The sequence below is a fragment of the Ambystoma mexicanum genome, chromosome 12, assembly GCF_040938575.1.
Source record: "Ambystoma mexicanum isolate Mex_15411 chromosome 12, UKY_AmexF1_1, whole genome shotgun sequence".
Taxonomy (NCBI): domain Eukaryota; kingdom Metazoa; phylum Chordata; class Amphibia; order Caudata; family Ambystomatidae; genus Ambystoma; species Ambystoma mexicanum.
In genome coordinates, this window is record NC_090936.1 from 364,982,685 (window position 1) to 365,001,572 (window position 18,888).

Genomic DNA, 18,888 nt, shown 5'->3' on the forward strand with positions numbered 1-18,888 from the left:
ACATGATGGGGATCCCTGGACACATCAGGGCAATACTTATCCAAAGATGGGAGTTTCTAGGTATACAGTGACAATTACTCAAATGGTGGATATGATGCCAATGTGGATAACAGAGCCCAAACAGTTAGTTACGTAAATTCTTGATGCAAAGGTGCTTCATGCCAGATCCCCTTTTCCCAAATGCTGTAATCCCAGCTGTTACTGTTAAAAAGAAATGGCACAGAATTTAATGACTTCAGTAGGATGAAGGACTAGGTTTACCATGCTTCATTAAACACCTGCGACTGCAGGTTAGACATCCGTCTCGAAAGCAAGCACTTGACACATCGAACAAGTTCACCAGCTCTACTGCTTTCAAAGCATGGTCCTCATTTTGATTTTCTCACATGCCCCAAACGAATAAACAATGGCAACCACTGAATGTAGTGTCTTACCAACAGAACAAATCATGCACCTGCAAGCCAATCCAAATAAGGCATGTTTGATTGCCAGACAGGAGATCGTGAGGCAGAAGAAGCTACTCGGTGTATTAGGACTCCTAACCTAAAGGCTGGATCAATGTCTGCAACCAACTCTCCATTTACGAACTGTCCAATGAGGTATCCATTTGTTGAGTTAAAAAGCACAATCTGCCTGAAAGGCACAATAGGGCTAATCTGCAGAGATGATGAAACGCTAAATGTCTTGCAGATATCTGTAAAGACTGGTAGGGGGTGTCTGTACCTCTGCTCCCTATATGGTAGAAGAGAGGCACAGAAGACCCCAGCCAAGATTCTCTATTACGGTAGCAATGGACGAGCAATCAAGGCCTAGCTTCTCAGGAGGTGATGCAGGCTGGTTCTTAAGTACAGTGTATTCCCCAAGCCCCCACAAAGGAATGTCCACACACTGTTACTGAAAACACAGTCTTTATATAATTAATTCAAAGGTTATGTACACTTATCACAATAACGCACCTTGTGCTCAGGAAAATCAATAATGGTAAATATATACAGTTCTAAAGTGGTACCACCCTTTGTATTAGATCTCATGAAAAGTGCATCAACAATACTGTAATCATGTCACACAGATCAATAGAGTGAAACCAGCAATAGTGGGAAGAGAGGAAATAAGGTGGTTGAACAATAGGCAGAATACTGGCCCCTACCACTAGACACAGTTCTGTGTGGAGATCCCCCCACCTGGGCAACCTGTAAAATAAAGAGATCTAACACAAGCCCAGTCCATATGTTGTTCAATAGCCTTATTCTCTCCTACAATGTTTTTACCCCCCCAATGTACCTGGTGGAGTCGAGTCCTTCGAAGAGGCGTCGACAGATCCTTCTTGAGCGACCCCCTTTCAAGCGGGAGTCACGGATCGTCGAGAGGCGTCGAGAAACGTCTTAGAACTCGGGGTTCGGCGACGGGGAATCGACGGCCCTTCTTGAATGCCTTCCCTTTCAAGCGGGAGGCACGGGGCGTCGAACGTCCGTCGACAAACGAGGTAGAACGATGTCGAAGAGGCGGCAGCTTCGTCCGAGCGGTGCTCGTCGGCGTCGGGGCGTCGGCGTCCTGCAAGGCGTAGGTGTGCGGGGCACGTCGATGACAATAGTTCTGGACCGCAAAGATTGTAGAGACGGAAGCCCAGCAAGGGCGTCGGGTCGTCCGAGTCTTTGAGGTCGTTGGGTGGCGGGAAACCCACCGGCAGGTTTCTCCTCGGCGCGTTGGTCGTCCTCGACTTTCTCCGGCAGGATAAGCGGTCGACGATGCGGTCGAGAGAGTCCTTCGATTGAATGTTCTTAGGCAAGGAGCGGACGGCTCCGGTCGTCGGCGGCACGGCGTCAAGTGGTTCCCACGGCTGGGCAACACAACTTCGACGGGCCTCCAGCGGTTACACAAACCTGCGAACCCTGGTCGACGGCAATGGACTTCGACGGCGTCGATGTCCGGGTGCTTCACTTCGATCTCCTCGGCGGTCCCGTCTCGGGTCGGCAGCCTTTCGAGGGTCTGTCTTCCAGGGCGCTTCGGCGAAGATGGAGCGGTGCTCGATGGTCCCTCAGAGCACGGGAAGAGGGCGCCTTACCAGGTCCTCTCTCGGGTCAGTCTTCGACGATTTCGACAGCCTTCGGATCGGTCGAAGCAAATGCCACAGCAAGTAGTCTTCTTCCAGCTGGACGTATAGGATCAGCAGTTCCAGTTACTCTTAGAGTGGAGACTCAGCTCCAGGATGCTTCTGAACGTTCCTGAACGTTCCTGAACCCCCTGAACAGTGGTGAGAGGTCCCCAGATATACTATTCTGTCTCTCATCCACACTGCTGGCATACACTCAGCAGCCAATCATACAGAGGGGCATTCATGCAGTCAGTCAGCCAATCAGGCACACAGTGCATTCAGGCCACACTCCTCCCTTTCAGACACTCACAACAAGGAATGTGGATTGGGACAAGTACCCAGCCATTCAACACTACACACTGCATTCAGGCCAGTTTCGGGCAGGGCTGTCTCAGGCTTTGTCTCTCATGCCAGAAACCAGACAACCACAACAAGGAGTGTATATTGGTCACACACTCCATTCACCCAGGTCCCACCCACAGGAGGTACCCACAACATACAGTCACTGGGAAGGCTCCAGTCAGTCTAGCTGGGCCTTCACAACAACACCATATATGGAACTTCCACCCAACAGCCAGTCAGGGGGAAGGGACAGAGTCAGGGCTTCCCAGGACTTTGGGAAAAACAAGATAACAGGCAATAGAAAGCAAGAGGCCACAGGGGCCATCTTGTTTCCTATCAGGAATCAACTGATTCCAATGGCAGGGCCTGGGTATCCCAAAATGGAGGACACCCAGAGCACCTGTCAAATTCAGCATGGAGCTGCCACCAGCCCATACCCTGCTCTGTGGGCCACCCACAGGTGCCCAAAAACATACACTAGGGGCACAGGGTTGTACCCCTACCCAGGGGTGCCATAAGGGTATCCCATGGGTCTGTTCACCAAACCAAAAGCGAGAGCTGCACTGCCAGGAGTCCCACATGGACTCCTGGGCAGAAAACATGACAGAACACACGATAAAAAGCAATAAGGGACAAGGATTCAGAGGCTCTGTCCCTCTGATGCATTTCCAGCATCACAGTCGTCCCCCCCAGACTGAGGTGGAGGGTGTCTAATCTCCCACGGGATAGACACCCTCATCCAGACGGTCAACATACCTTCTGGAAAGGCCATCTGCATTATCGTGACTCTTCCCTGGTCTGTGCTCTATGGTGAAGTCTAGCCCCTGCAGGCTAATGGACCACCTGAGCAATTTCGGATTCTCACCCTTCATCTGCATAAGCCACTTCAGGGGCTTATGATCTGTTTGGACCTTAAAGGTAGACCCCGTAAGGTAGGGCCTAAAACGCCTAAGGCTCCAAACTATGCTAAAACACTCCTTTTCAACAGTAGCCCACCTAAGTTCTCTACCCTTGAGTTGTCTACTGATGAATATGATAGGATGTTCTCTCCCTTTGTCATCTAACTGGGACAAGACAGCTCCAATTCCGGTGTCGCAGGCATCCGTCTGGACGATAAAGGGTCGGCTGTAGTCAGGTGCACACAACACAGGTGCCCTACACAGACTTTCTTTCAAGCCATCAAAGGCCCTCTGACAGTCTTCGGTCCAATTAACCTTCCTAGGCTGTTTGGGTGAAGTTAGAGCTGTCAGGGGTGCAGCTATGGTTCCATAGTCTGCCATGAAATTGCGATAGTACCCAGTGAGGCCCAAAAAGGCTCTCACCTGGGTTTGAGTAGTGGGAGTCTCCCAGTTCTGTACATCCTGTACTTTACTGGAGAGAGGTTGGATTTGACCCCCTCCTACCTCATGACCAAGATAGGTAACTTTCCCCTGAGCTATCTGGCACTTGGTGGCCTTGATAGTGAGGTTAGCCCTTTTCAAGGCCTGCAACACCTTATCCAGATGTGTCAAATGCTCTTCCCAGGTGGAACTGTAGACGGCAATGTCGTTTAAGTAAGCCACACAAAAGGCTTCCAGCCCACTGAGCGCATGGTTGACCAATCTCTGGAAGGTGGCAGGGGCATTCTTCAACCCAAAAGGCATGACCCTAAACTGGTAGAGTCCCTCAGGTGTTGAGAAAGCCGTCTTTTCCTTGGCATGGTCCGTCAGAGCTATTTGCCAATAGCCTGAGGTAAGGTCAAAGGTGCTCACAAACTTGGCAGCACCTATGGTGTCCACGAGCTCATCAGCCCTGGGCAATGGGTGCGCGTCAGTTTTGGTGACGGCATTGACTCCTCGGTAGTCCACACAGAACCTCCAATCTTTGGTACCCGCCTGGGAACTTGCCTTGGGGACAAGGACCACTGGACTGGACCAGGGACTGGTTGAGGGTTCAATAACACCCAGATCCAACATCTTGGCGACCTCAGCCTGGATGTGGTTCTTGACAGTATCTGACATACGATAGCACCTGCTTTTGACAGACACACTGTCACCAGTGTCAATTTTTTGCTTACACCACGGTGTAAGGCCCAGTGTCAGTGAAAACAGAGAGGCATACTGCTGGAGCAAAGCCCTGCAGGCCCTCTGCTGCTCTGTTGTCAAATCTGGAGAGAGATGTACTCCCTCCACTGAGCCATCCTGAGGGTTGCTATGCAGCAAATCAGGAAGGGGCTCACTCTCATCCTCTTCTTGCCCTGAAGCTAGCAAGAGACATGAGACCTCTGCTCGCCTGTGGAAAGGCTTGAGCCTGTTGACATGGAATACCTGGGGGGTTACCCCAGAGGCTCCCATGTCAACCAGATAATTGACTTCGCCCATCTTGGAGATGATCCTGAAGGGTCCAGTCCACTTGTCTGCCAAAGCTCTAGGCTTGGTAGGCTCCATCACAAGGATTTCCTGTCCCGGAGTCCAATCCACTTGCGAAGCTTTAAGGTCATGCCAGTACTTATTCAATTCCTGGCTGGCCTTGAGATTTGCTGTTGCCTGACCCATCATTTGTGTCATCCTCCGCCTGAGGCCTAACACATAGTCCCCCACTTGCTTGGCGGGACCGGGAGGGGTGGCTTCCAAGCCTTCTCGGATCAAGGCGAGGGGCCCCCTCACGGGATGTCCAAAGAGTAACTCAAAGGGGCTGAAACCAACATCCTCTTGAGGCACCTCTCTGTAAGCAAACAGCAGGCATGGCAGGCGGAGATCCCATTTCCTCCTTAGGGGTTCTTCCAAAGCCCCTAGCATGCCCTTGAGAGTTTTATTAAATCTCTCAACCAGACCATTGGTCTGGGGGTGGTAAGAGGTGGAGAACTTGTAGGTTACCCCACACTCTTTCCACATGGTTTTCATGTAACTAGACATGAAGTTGGATCCTCTGTCAGAGACAACCTCCTTGGGGAATCCAACACGGGTGAAAATGCCCAGGAGAGCCCTGGCAACCACCTTGGCAGTAACAGTCCGAAGGGGTATTGCCTCAGGGTACCTGGTGGCATGATCTACCAAGACCAGGATGAACCGATGTCCACCTGAAGTGGGAGGGTCAAGGGGACCGACGATGTCGATGCCCACCCTCTCAAATGGTGTGCCAACCACTGGTAACGGCTGCAGTGGGGCAATGACCCTGCCTCCAGTCTTGCCAGACAACTGACAAGTGGGGCAGGTCCTGCAGTGGGACTCCACCTCTACTCCCATCCGTGGCCAGTAGAAATGGGCAGAGAGCCTCTGCTTAGTCTTCTTGGTCCCAAGATGACCAGCCAAGGGCACCTCATGCGCCAACTGCAGAAGGAAGGGCCTGTAAACCTGGGGTACCACCAACCTCTTGCGGGCACCAGGTTCAGGCTTAGTGGGCTCACTAACAAGGAGCTCACCCTCCCAATAAATCCGGAAATTCCTAGGCACTTCTCCTTGTGCCTGGGACAGGGCCTGTTTCCTCAGTCCCTCGAGAGAGTGGCACTCTCTCTGTCCCTTACAGAAGTCCGCCCGGGAGGGTCCCCCTTCAGCTAACAAGCATTGAAGGTCGGGATGATCCTCCGGGTTGAGAACCTCTCCCACAGGAGAGTCTTCTGCCTCTTCTCCCAAAGGAGTTGAGTTTGGGTTTTCCACTGGACCCAGCCCGTCCGGAGCATGGATCCCGATGGGTGCAGCAGGAAGAGAAGGTGCTCCCTCCACAGAGGTGGCCTTCTTGGTCCTCCGCCTTCTTGCCTTAGGCCTCGCCTTTGGCTCGGGTATCTGACCCACAGCCAGACCCGGTGTCACCTGTGACCTAGTGACTGCAGCAGCAGTCATGGGAAGACCATCCGAGATCAACCCCAACTCTACTAGATCATTCCCTAACAAAATGTTAGCAGGGACATTGTCCTGAACCAGGACAGGAAGCTTCGCTGTCTTGTCTCCAATCATGAGTGTGACTAAGGCTACAGGTGATAATTTGGGAGGCCCACCAGCTAACCTGGTGGTTTGCAGAGGAGCACCTTCATAGTCCTCTGGCTTGAGCAGGGTCCTGTCCACCACTGTCATGCTTGCCCCAGTGTCTCTCAAACCAGTAGAAGCCTGGCCATTCAAGAGGACACTTCTCAAAAACCTACGGGTGTTCTGTGGGATAGTCGCCAGTACTTCTGCATACTGGTCCCAGGCCCCAAGGGACACTAAGGAAATCTCCACCGGAGCACCAAATGTGATCCCGGCAGAGGAGGGGAGGACAGTGGCCTCCACCTCAGACACAGGGTAAGGGTAGGTCAGGCTGACAGCCTGTACTCCAAGTGCCTTACCTTTACACTTGGGGTCACCCCTTTTGTGATCCAAAGCCCCACAGTCCCAACAAGCGCCAGGAGTGCGGGGTACGGTACTGGAACCACTGGGAGCCTACTTTGCAGCAGATGGACCACTACTCTTATTCCCACCCCCAGATGACTTATCCCCACTAGATTTTTGGGTCTTAGGAGAGGAAGGTTTTGGTTTACCCGACTGTGACTGCTTGGGGGACTCCTCAGCTTTCTGAGAGGCCCCCTTCTCTTTGTCCTTGTCCTTCCCACTGGAGTCCTTAGGGGACACCCGGTGGGAGACCCACTTGTCAGCCAACCTAGCCAGCTTAAAGGGGTCCAAAATGTTCTGGTCAGCCACATACTGACGCAGCTCTGGTGAACAGGCTTCAGAGAAAGGCTCAAAAAACAAGAGGTGGGACAATTCAACAAAAGTCTTAACCTTGTATCCATCGATCCACCCCATCATGTTCATGTGCGCAGCACTCACCCAGTCAATCCAAGACATATTCTCCTTTTTCTTAAAATCCCTGAACCTTCTAAGGTATTGGGTAGGTGTCTTGCCAAACTTGGCAATCAAAGCAGACTTCATACACTCATACTGACCCCTTTCTTCCACACTCAGCTTCAGAATACAGTCATATCCAGTTTGAGGCACTCTGCTTAACAAACACTTAGCCCAATCTCTTTTATCTACATCATGAATCGCACAAGCCATTTCAAACGCTTCAATCCATTGGAGGATATCTGAGCCCTCCACAAATACACCAACCAAATCTTTCATAAACTTGGTGGCTGGGGACCTGACACTCTCACTGGTGTTAGCTGAGGTCTCCACTCTAGCTTTCTCTAGCTGGATTCTCTGACATTCAGTGTCCTTGTCTTTGAGCGCAAGATCCCTATTCTTGAGTTCCACTTGCTGTGCCAGCTTCTCTTTCTTAAGCTCAGCTTCTATTTCCAGCTTGCGATATTCAAAGGCCAATTTCATCCTTAATAACTCAAGTTCCATGGAATTGCTGGGGTTTGGAACAGAGGCAGCAGGAAGGGTGGCATTCCCAGAAACAGATTCAGCGACAACCCCAGGGGCAGAGCCCTCATTGGTTGCATCCCCCCCTTCATCAAGAGTTTCACCATCAGTCTGGTAGTCCACCAGGGCAGCTATCAGCTCAGCCCTAGACTTATCCACAAAGTCTAGCTCCCTGGCTTCACAAGCACTCTGGAGAGCCTCTAAGCTCATCCGAGTCAATTTACCATTTGCAATGGGCTCCATTGCTTGTAATGCAGTTATTTGGTACACACCCAAACCTTAATCTAATAAAGTGCGGATATTTTGTAAGTGGCACGGTTATACACTGATTCTTAAAACCATAAGCATCCCACCGCTTGCCACCAGCTGTAAAGACTGGTAGGGGGTGTCTGTACTTCTGCTCCCTATATGGTAGAAGAGAGGCACAGAAGACCCCAGCCAAGATTCTCTATTACGGTAGCAATGGACGAGCAATCAAGGCCTAGCTTCTCAGGAGGTGATGCAGGCTGGTTCTTAAGTACAGTGTATTCCCCAAGCCCCCACAAAGGAATGTCCACACACTGTTACTGAAAACACAGTCTTTATATAATTAATTCAAAGGTTATGTACACTTATCACAATAACGCACCTTGTGCTCAGGAAAATCAATAAGGGTAAATATATACAGTTCTAAAGTGGTACCACCCTTTGTATTAGATCTCATGAAAAGTGCATCAACAATACTGTAATCATGTCACACAGATCAATAGAGTGAAACCAGCAATAGAGGGAAGAGAGGAAATAAGGTGGTTGAACAATAGGCAGAATACTGGCCCCTACCACTAGACACAGTTCTGTGTGGAGATCCCCCCACCTGGGCAACCTGTAAAATAAAGAGATCTAACACAAGCCCAGTCCATATGTTGTTCAATAGTCTTATTCTCTCCTACAATGTTTTTACCCCCCCAATGTACCTGGTGGAGTCGAGTCCTTCGAAGAGGCATCGACAGATCCTTCTTGAGCGACCCCCTTTCAAGCGGGAGTCACGGATCGTCGAGAGGCGTCGAGAAACGTCGAAGAACTCGGGGTTCGGAGACGGGGAATCGACGGCCCTTCTTGAATGCCTTCCCTTTCAAGCGGGGGGCACGAGCGTCGAACGTCCGTCGACAAACGAGGTAGAACGATGTCGAAGAGGCGGCAGCTTCGTCCGAGCGGTGCTCGTCGGCGTCGGGGCGTCGGCGTCCTGCAAGGCGGAGGTGTGCGGGGCACCTCGATGACAATAGTTCTGGACCGCAAAGATTGTAGAGACGGAAGCCCAGCAAGGGCGTCGGGTCGTCCGAGTCTTTGAGGTCGTTGGGTGGCGGGAAACCCACCGGCAGGTTTCTCCTCGGCGCGTTGGTCGTCCTCGACTTTCTCCGGCAGGATAAGCGGTCGACGATGCGGTCGAGAGAGTCCTTCGATTGAATGTTCTTAGGCAAGGAGCGGACGGCTCCGGTCGTCGGCGGCACGGCGTCAAGTGGTTCCCACGGCTGGGCAACACAACTTCGACGGGCCTCCAGCGGTTACACAAACCTGCGAACCCTGGTCGACGGCAATGGACTTCGACGGCGTCGATGTCCGGGTGCTTCACTTCGATCTCCTCGGCGGTCCCGTCTCGGGTCGGCAGCATTTCGAGGGTCTGTCTTCCAGGGCGCTTCGGCGAAGATTGAGCGGTGCTCGATGGTCCCTCGGAGCACGGGAAGAGGGCGCCTTACCAGGTCCTCTCTCGGGTCAGTCTTCGACGATTTCGACAGCCTTCGGATCGGTCGAAGCAAATGCCACAGCAAGTCTTCTTCTTCCAGCTGGACGTATAGGATCAGCAGTTCCAGTTACTCTTAGAGTGGAGACTCAGCTCCAGGATGCTTCTGAACGTTCCTGAACCCCCTGAACAGTGGTGAGAGGTCCCCAGATATACTATTCTGTCTCTCATCCACACTGCTGGCATACACTCAGCAGCCAATCATACAGAGGGGCATTCATGCAGTCAGTCAGCCAATCAGGCACACAGTGCATTCAGGCCACACTCCTCCCTTTCAGACACTCACAACAAGGAATGTGGATTGGGACAAGTACCCAGCCATTCAACACTACACACTGCATTCAGGCCAGTTTCGGGCAGGGCTGTCTCAGGCTTTGTCTCTCATGCCAGAAACCAGACAACCACAACAAGGAGTGTATATTGGTCACACACTCCATTCACCCAGGTCCCACCCACAGGAGGTACCCACAACATACAGTCACTGGGAAGGCTCCAGTCAGTCTAGCTGGGCCTTCACAACAACACCATATATGGAACTTCCACCCAACAGCCAGTCAGGGGGAAGGGACAGAGTCAGGGCTTCCCAGGACTTTGGGAAAAACAAGATAACAGGCAATAGAAAGCAAGAGGCCACAGGGGCCATCTTGTTTCCTATCAGGAATCAACTGATTCCAATGGCAAGGCCTGGGTATCCCAAAATGGAGGACACCCAGAGCACCTGTCAAATTCAGCATGGAGCTGCCACCAGCCCATACCCTGCTCTGTGGGCCACCCACAGGTGCCCAAAAACATACACTAGGGGCACAGGGTTGTACCCCTACCCAGGGGTGCCATAAGGGTATCCCATGGGTCTGTTCACCAAACCAAAAGCGAGAGCTGCACTGCCAGGAGTCCCACATGGACTCCTGGGCAGAAAACATGACAGAACACACGATAAAAAGCAATAAGGGACAAGGATTCAGAGGCTCTGTCCCTCTGATGCATTTCCAGCATCACAATATCCAAGAAACACATTTCTACATTAGAATTAGTAATGTTTTTAACTGTCTTTTAAATGACATAAGATCAATTGTTGAAAAGCCAACTCTTCCATAACAAGGCAGCTTGGCAGGTTATACCCAAAGTTCAGCATGTGGCTGAACTTGGAATTAAATGGAATTAAAGAGGAGCAATTGCCAAGTTTAGTCTGTTCCCTTGGGAAAACAAATACACACAGCATCAAAAGTTCAAAATGCCACTAATGGAGACATCTACTCATCATATGAGGTCCGCATTAAGTAGATTTTTTACAGGGAAACCATCTCAGGCACATACCCTCTCTCCACTTGCCACAAGTATTACAATTGCTGTGTGCTTGCATCACAGAATATGTACTCACTAAGCCCTAAACCCTTTTCAGCTGCAATGTTGCCGTTTTTGTCTCGAACAATATGACAGAAAGGGCCAAACACCACCCACAAATTTGAGAGATGGCATAAATAATTAAAACATTTCAGATATTTGGCAGGAATCCATGTCCACTTTAATACAGTCCACAGAGACATTGTCTCTTAAAAATGGAGGAGATGAACAGTGGTGTATAAAAAAAAGACTAATGTACATTGCTCATTCATTGTTGATCCACTGCTCTTAAAATCTAAAGTGATCAGATAAGGATCCCTCATCGGTCACTGTTTCAGTGAGGGGCTAAAGTAAGGGAGTAGTTTCTTACCTGTAACTCCATTTCTCCAGCATTGGTATCTTTCATGGATTCACATGCTTAGAATATTCCCCGTCGTCAGGCTGGGAATCCCCGGTACATTATATAGACCCTTTCCCGTAGGAAAACTTTTTCGACGCTTATGCGTCCTATCCACCTCGTTTTGCATCATGCGTGCCCGCGCCGTCAGGACGCCATGATATAAATACAGGAGCCGCCCCCGCGCTCCCTCAGATTTCGGCCCCCAAAGTAGTGGGGGAACCAGTTTGCATGCTCAGGGGAGGCAGGCGGGCGCATGTGAATCCATGAAAGATACCAATGCTGGAGAAATGGAGTTACAGGTAAGAAACTACTCCCTTCTCCAGCATTGGATCTTTCATGGATTCACATGCTTAGAATAGATTACATAGCAGTACCATCCCGAAAAGAGGAGGCGTGCATGCAAACTCACATACTTTCCTCACAATGCCCGTTCCCTATGGTCGTGTACCCATCAGCAATTGTTAGCATAGAAAACGAACAATATTCAATCATAATTGCAACAAGATCTAACCCCTCAACCGGGGCGTACCTTATTGGAATAGGTGTCGAAGCACCGCCTGTCCCATCCGAGTATCTTCGGCATGTTGTTGCGACAGGCAGTAATGGCGGGTAAAAGTGTGTGTAGCCGCCCAGGTAGCCGCCATGCAGATGTCCCCCAGAGGGACTCCAGACCACAGCGCCGTCGACGATGCTGCCGCTCTAGTTGAATGAGCTCTTGGGCGTCGCAGAAGAGGCTTCCCAGCCTTGGAATGGCAGTACGAAATGGTAGACGATACCCATCTTGACAGTCCTTGCTTTGAAATGGCTTTGCCTTTAGCACCCAAACCATAGGCCACGAACAATTGCCCCGTTTTCCTGAAAGGTTGCGTGCGATGAAGATAAAACTTGAGAGCCCTTTTCACGTCTAATGTGTGTAACGTGCGCTCCGCTCCCGAGCATGGCTCTGGAAAAAACGTAGGTAAGACAATAGAGGCATGTTTATGGAACACTGAAGGAGCTTTTGGTATGAACTGTGGGTTAGTGGCAAGGACCACCTTGTTCTTGAAAAATCTTAAGTATGGTGGGTCTACCATTAGAGCTTGGATTTCCGAAATACGTCGGGCTGAAGTGATGGCCACCAGGAAGGCCAATTTCCACGACAAAAACTTTAGAGACGATGATGACATTGGTTCAAAAGGAGGTTTCATAAGAGACGCTAACACCAGATTGAGGCTCCACACCGGAGGAAATCTCTTCTCGGGAGGGAAACTCCTAAACAAACCTTTAAGGAAGTGCTTAATCAGGCGGTCGCTGAATAATGGTGCGGAATGTCGTTGACGTGTAAACCTGGAGATGGCGGCCAGGTGTACTTTTATCGACGACACCGATAAGCCCTTTTGAGCTAAGAACAGCAAGTATGGAAGGAGCTGTTCCGGCGTAATCGACTGCGGAACCAAACCTGGTTGATCCACATGCCACTGACAGAAACTCTTCCATTTGTACGAGTATGAAGTGTTTGTGGAAGGTGCTCTTGCCGCTTGCAGAATACGACTACACTCCTCCGGAATCGTTAGCTGACCAAATTCGGCGAAGTCAGGAGCCAGGCCGTCAACTTGAGGCTGTCCGGGTCGTGATGCCAAACGATACCCTCCTGTCGAGACAGAAGGTTGGGGATCTTCCTGAACCTCATTGGCTCCGCCGCCGCCAAGTGCAGCAGGTCTGAAAACCACACCTGTCTGGCCCAATACGGGGCCACCAGAATCACCCGACATGGGTACTTGAGGATCCATTGCAACGTCCTCCGGATAAGAGGAAATGGAGGGAATGCGTACAGGAATTTGTTCGTCCATTGGAAGGAGAACGCATCCCCCAGTGAGCCCTGCTGAGGCCATCTGCTTGCATACTGCGGGCATTTCCTGTTGTCCTTCGTCGAACAGATCGATGGAAGGATGTCCCCACTTCTTGAATACATGTTGTAGTTGCTGGTCGTTCAGCACCCATTCGTGAACTTCGTTCATTTCCCTGCTGAGGGCATCGGCCTCCACATTTCTCACACCTGGCAGGTGGAACGCCAAGATTAGCATGTTGTGTTGCAAGGCCCAATGCCAGATTTTGTGTGCCTCCATCGACAGGGACCTGGAACGTGTTCCTCCTTGTTTCCTTAGGTAAAACATTGTAGTCGTGTTGTCCGTCATGACACGCACCACAGAGTCTCTCAATTGAGGAAGAAAAGATTTTAGAGCCCACCGCACTGCTCTCAGTTCTAGCAAGTTGATATGCAGGGAGGACTCTTGTAACGACCACCGGCCTTGTACCTGTAACGTATCCAGATGAGCTCCCCATCCGCTCAGCGATGCATCCGTCACCACCGTCTTCTGGAACTCCGGTTCCACCAGAGGCATTCCTTTCGTTAAATGAGTAGAAACTCTCCACCAACGGAGTGCTTGTACCAGTTGTTCGTCGATGACCAGTCTGTCGGACCAGCGACCTTGGCTCTGCGCCCAACGGTCCGCTAGAAATTCCTGGCAAGGCCTCATAAACAGACGGCAGTTGTTTATCAACGGAATGCAGGATGACATGGTCCCTAGCAGGGACATGTATTTGCGCACCGACACCCTGGTACCGCATCTCCATTCCGACGCCTTGCTTTGTAGCTTCTGTATCCTTTCGCTGGATGGTTTTACAAGGCTTGTGTGCGTATGAAACTCCGCTCCTAGAAAGACCAAGGTCCTCGAAGGCTCTACGGAGGACTTGCTGAAGTTTATCGCGAAGCCCAGTTCCTGTAAGAGGGACATTGTGGCCCCCAGACTGTTTCGTGTTTGTTCCATGGACGAACCTCTGACCAGCCAGTCGTCTAGATAGGGATAGACATGGTGACCGTCCTTCCTTAAATGGGCCGCTATAGGGGCCAAACACTTGGTGAACGTCCTGGGGGAGGACTTGAGACCGAACGGGAGGACCTTGAACTGAAAATGCTTTCTCCCGACGACGAACCTTAAATATCTCCTGTGTCGTGGACGTATTGGGATATGAAAATATGCGTCCTGAAGGTCTAGCGACGACAGATAATCCATGGGTTGCACTGACCTGATAACCTCCTGGAGCTTTAGCATTTTGAATTTTGAGCTCTTTAGCCATTTGTCGAGTACCCTCAGGTCGAGAATGGGCCTCCATTTTCCATTTGGCTTCTTGACAACGAAGAACCGGGAATAAACCCCTTGTCCTTCCTGTGCCACAGGAACCCGTTCTACCGCTCCTTTTTGCCGCATAAGCGCCACCTCTTGTCTTAGCACTAGAAGGTGGGGCTGGGCCGAAAACACTGGCGGACGACTTGGAGGCTTGTTTTTGAATTGCAGCGCATGACCCATGCGAATCGTGTCCAGAACCCATCGATGCATGGTGATGCATTTCCATTGGTCGATATGATGAGAGACTCGACCCCCCAGGACGTTCCGAAGGCCGTCATTGGTTGCTGGTTTGCTTGTCCTTCGTCGACGAGGGCCCCGAGCCGCGTCGTCTGGAGGCTTGATAATCTCTGCCTCTACGTGCTGACTGGGATGCACGTCTGTAACCTTGTGAGGAGTATGAGGGCCTGTTAAATCCACGGTCCCTAGAGGCTCCAAAGCAGGAGTTTCCGGAAGCACCCCTGAAGGGGCGAAAAGAGCGAAAACTTCTACCTGTCTGGAGGGCGCCGAGGGACCTAGCGGTATCCGTGTCTTCTTTCATCCCCTTCAAGGCTTCATCTACCTTGTCTCCAAACAGATGTTCTCCTTCACATAGCATATCTAGGACTTTGTATTGGACTTCAGGTCTGAAAGTAGTACATTTGAGCCACGCTTGTCGACTTAGTACTACGCCATGATTGATTTGTTTGAAGCCAGACTCTGCTAGGTCCACCGCAATATTAATTGCGTGGTTCGAGGCCTCCTCACCATCTCGTACTAGCAACATGGCTGCTTTTCGATGTTCTTCCGGCAGATGTTCTAGGATAGGGGCTAGTTTATGCCACATCTCCCTATCGTATCGTGATACAATCGCCAAGGAGTTGGCTGCTCTTACCGTTGTGGCGCCGACTAAGAGCACCTTTTTTCCAAAGGCGTCCTGCCTCCTGGCCTCGCTTTCTGGTGGGGTTGAACATTTTTGCTGTACTCTGGCCTTCCAAGCCGCTGCCGCCGACACCACAGAGTCTGACAGAGGCTGTGATGTTAGACATTTTGGAGTGGACTCCGGAGCTTTAAACTTTTTCTCAATACGCCCCTTAATAGCCGGTTCCGAGAACGGATGGCGCATCGTCTTGAGGCCTTCTTGCCACACATGGTCCAGGATTGGGATGGCAAATACCGATTTCCTCCTTTGACCCATGTGATCAAAAAGAAAACAGTCTTTCTTTTGCTCCTCAGGAATTAAGCCGAACTCGGAACACGCTTTTCCCATCATTGCATGGAAGGCTCCCACATCATCCGGAGGAGATGGTTGTGCCTGGCTCCTCGTAGACTCTACCTCTACATCCGAATTCCATGTTGGGTCTCTCGACGGTGACCGGTAAATGTCCGACCCTGAGTCACCTCGTATAGAATCGGACTCCGATAGCTCACCCTCCTCCTGCGCTCGAGGACGATCCTTCGCCACCTGGGAGGCCAACGGGCTTCTGGTCGTCGAGCGAGCTGCTTGAGCTTGTTCGTCGACGGAAGGTGCAGAAAATATCGACGATGAAGTGCCAGGCTGAGGGATCTGCGTATCCAGACGCTGCAGGAGCTTCTGAAGTGTATTAAGCACATCCAGAGACAAAACCGTCTGGGGGTCAGCAACGTCGAGGATAGAGGGACCACACCCCCACTCGCACTCGTCGTCGACGTATTGGAAGGCCGTAAGCCCAAGTCCGACGGCTGCATAACCATGCCACATTCTCCTTCCACCGACGACGGCGACAAGGCCGTGTCTGGCTGCAGTAGGACCTCAGGGGGGGCCGGGTCACAAGCCTCTGGCTGCCAGGCCATAGATTGAGTCACCGTCGACGAAGGAATCCCCACCGCTGCTGCCTGAATAGTAATAGGCATCGTCAGCGACACCGGGGTCGACGAGCAAGTAGCCGGCACCGAGCCTTTAGACTTCGTAGCTGATTTTGTTGCCGACTTCCCTGCTGAAGAGTCTCGACTCACGGAAGACCTAGGATGGTCCCCTGAGGAGGATTTTGATGCCGCTTGCCTCTCCGAGGAGGACTTTTTGTGTGATGAGGAAGACCCAGCATGCTTCCCCGTATGCTTGTCCGCAGGGCGTTTTTCGACAGGTCGCACCTTCTTCGAGGGAGGTTCCGACTTGCTCCTGGAGGCCGTGGAGCCAACTTCTGATGCCGGATAGGCACCCGCTCCGTCGTTAAGCCAGTCGACCAACCTTCTTTTCCGGTCTTTAAGGGTTTTTTGGGAGAAACCCTGGCATATCTCGCATGTATGCGCCGTGTGGTGCGGGTGGAGACAGTAGATACAATCCATGTGGGCATCACCTTCATAGACTTTTTTGAGTCCACATGTCGCACAAGGGCGAAATAAAGCTTTTCCGGACATATTTTTTCCAGAATGTAACGTCGCCGAAGCGAAAATACAACCTAATTTCTACTAGCAGTAACCACGAGGATCCCACTACTTTGAAAGACGGTTGAAATCTGAGGGAGCGCGAGGGCGGGTCCTGTATTTATATCATGGCGTCCTGACGGCGCGGGCACGCATGATACAAAACGAGGTGGATAGGACGCATAAGCGTCGAAAAAGTTTTCCTACGGGAAAGGGTCTATATAATGTACCGGGGATTCCCAGCCTGACGACGGGGAATATTCTAAGCATGTGAATCCATGAAAGATCCAATGCTGGAGAATGAGATTTATCTGTAAAACTATATAAGGTCAACAGCTAAGCCTATGTTCCCAAACTGCTAACTATTTCAAAACCATCCGAAAGGTACTGTGGCCAAGCACAAGGAGGACTCTGAGAACAGTGGGCCATTGTATATACCTATTTATTCAAAGAAAAGGAGAAATGCCTAAATGGCTTTATAACTACGAGAGAAATGCCCAGTCTTCTTAAAAACAACTAAGGGTGCTTGCTGTAGTCCAAAATAAAGATTTCTGAGTCCAAAGGCTGAACTACTAAAGGGACCTATCACTTTAGAAAAACCCATTTAAAACTAAAAGGAGGCTTGCACAACAGCCTCGATATGGGCTTCTGTCTGGCCCGGATCTCAGAGGGCTTAGCTCAGTCTAAAAGTTCTGTCAGGCTATTCCTACACAGTACCCAGTCCTTGTGTATAGTTAGTCGATTAAAATATAGGTATCTTATATACAGTTCTTGATTTCCTGACTGGGGGTGGGGGGGATGGGGTAGGCAATTCCTCTTGCTTTATATTCTTTGCCATTTACCAATAGCTAATTCCCTAGATCGATTCAGCATTTACCAGTAGTAAAAACCATCCAGGATTGCTTTTGTATGGACTCTTCTTTACAACATCTCTTGTGTGGCCAATGGGACTCTCCAAAGTGCTGTGGCTCTGTGGTAGGATTGTTCTCTCTCAATTCAAGCACTTCTGTACATTTGTTGGCTTCCCCAGCGTGGATACAGATCACACGCATTCCTTTCACTCCCTGGTCTATAAGATGCTCTCACTGTCTGATACTTAACGGGGCTTCCTGAGCCTTCATAGACAGTGGGTGTTCCTTTCACTCTCTTTACATGGGGCAGTATGCCTGTTCCGTGCTTTCAGCCTTGCACGCACATGGTGACTTTTCCAGTCTTGATATGCGATATTAGCAATACACTCATTCCAGATTACCTGGGTCTTGTGTTCATTTCTGTTTCCCTGTGCTTCGTATCAGTAATGATTTCAGCAGTTTCTGACCCCACAGTTTCTCGCCTTCGCTGGCGTCCTTATGGTTGGAGCGTTCGCCTACCTGTTTGTGCTCGTCTCGCTTGGATGGGCACTTGCCGTGTCGAGCTCTTGGACTTGGGCTCCTTGTTCATTTCTGGTTTCAGTGTCAGTTGCCGTACGCCCGGACCACCATTGAGCTTTAATGGTCGTGCCACTAGAAAAGATTGTTTGCTTTCTGTCTAGGCTCCTTTCCTGCTTGTGGCCACCTACTTGGCCATAGTAGCCACTTTTTTGCCTCCAGCTAGTGGGCCTTGCTCCTGCTATGCCACTGCTGGTTCCACGGCTGTGCATAGCTCTGCCCCTCCAGGATGTGTTTCCAGAGGCTCACCACTAGATACAATGGTTTCTCCTTCCAGCATAGGAGCCACACAGGGCTTCCCCCAGTCTTTCTCCATTCACAGTTCTCATTCTGTGCACGTACGTTGTCATGGTCAGAAAAGGCGTGTCCCTCTTTCTTCTTTACAGTGGCCCTCAGATAACAGTCAGCATTAACTTACGCCAATAGGGTGGAAGGAGGATTGCTGGTACGTGTAGTAAAATCTCTGAGAACACAGAGTTCCTTCCAGTCCGAGGTACGCGCACAAGGTAGTCCTTTCCGGGAGGTCCTCATTGAACTCAGAGTCCTTGTCCCCTAGAAGGAAGTCAATTGCATGGAGGTCCCACGTACCCAGACCCATACAGAGGGTCTTGTGGATCGTGCTCACCTCCCTAGCCTCACACGCGG

At 50.9% G+C, this 18,888-nt stretch overlaps 1 protein-coding gene across 3 annotated transcripts in view; it reads right to left on the reverse strand.

Moving 5' to 3' along the window:
• IRAG2 (inositol 1,4,5-triphosphate receptor associated 2) overlaps positions 1 to 18,888 on the reverse strand; it is a 2,448,326-nt gene that overhangs the window by 526,641 nt on the left and 1,902,797 nt on the right. The window lies entirely within an intron of this gene.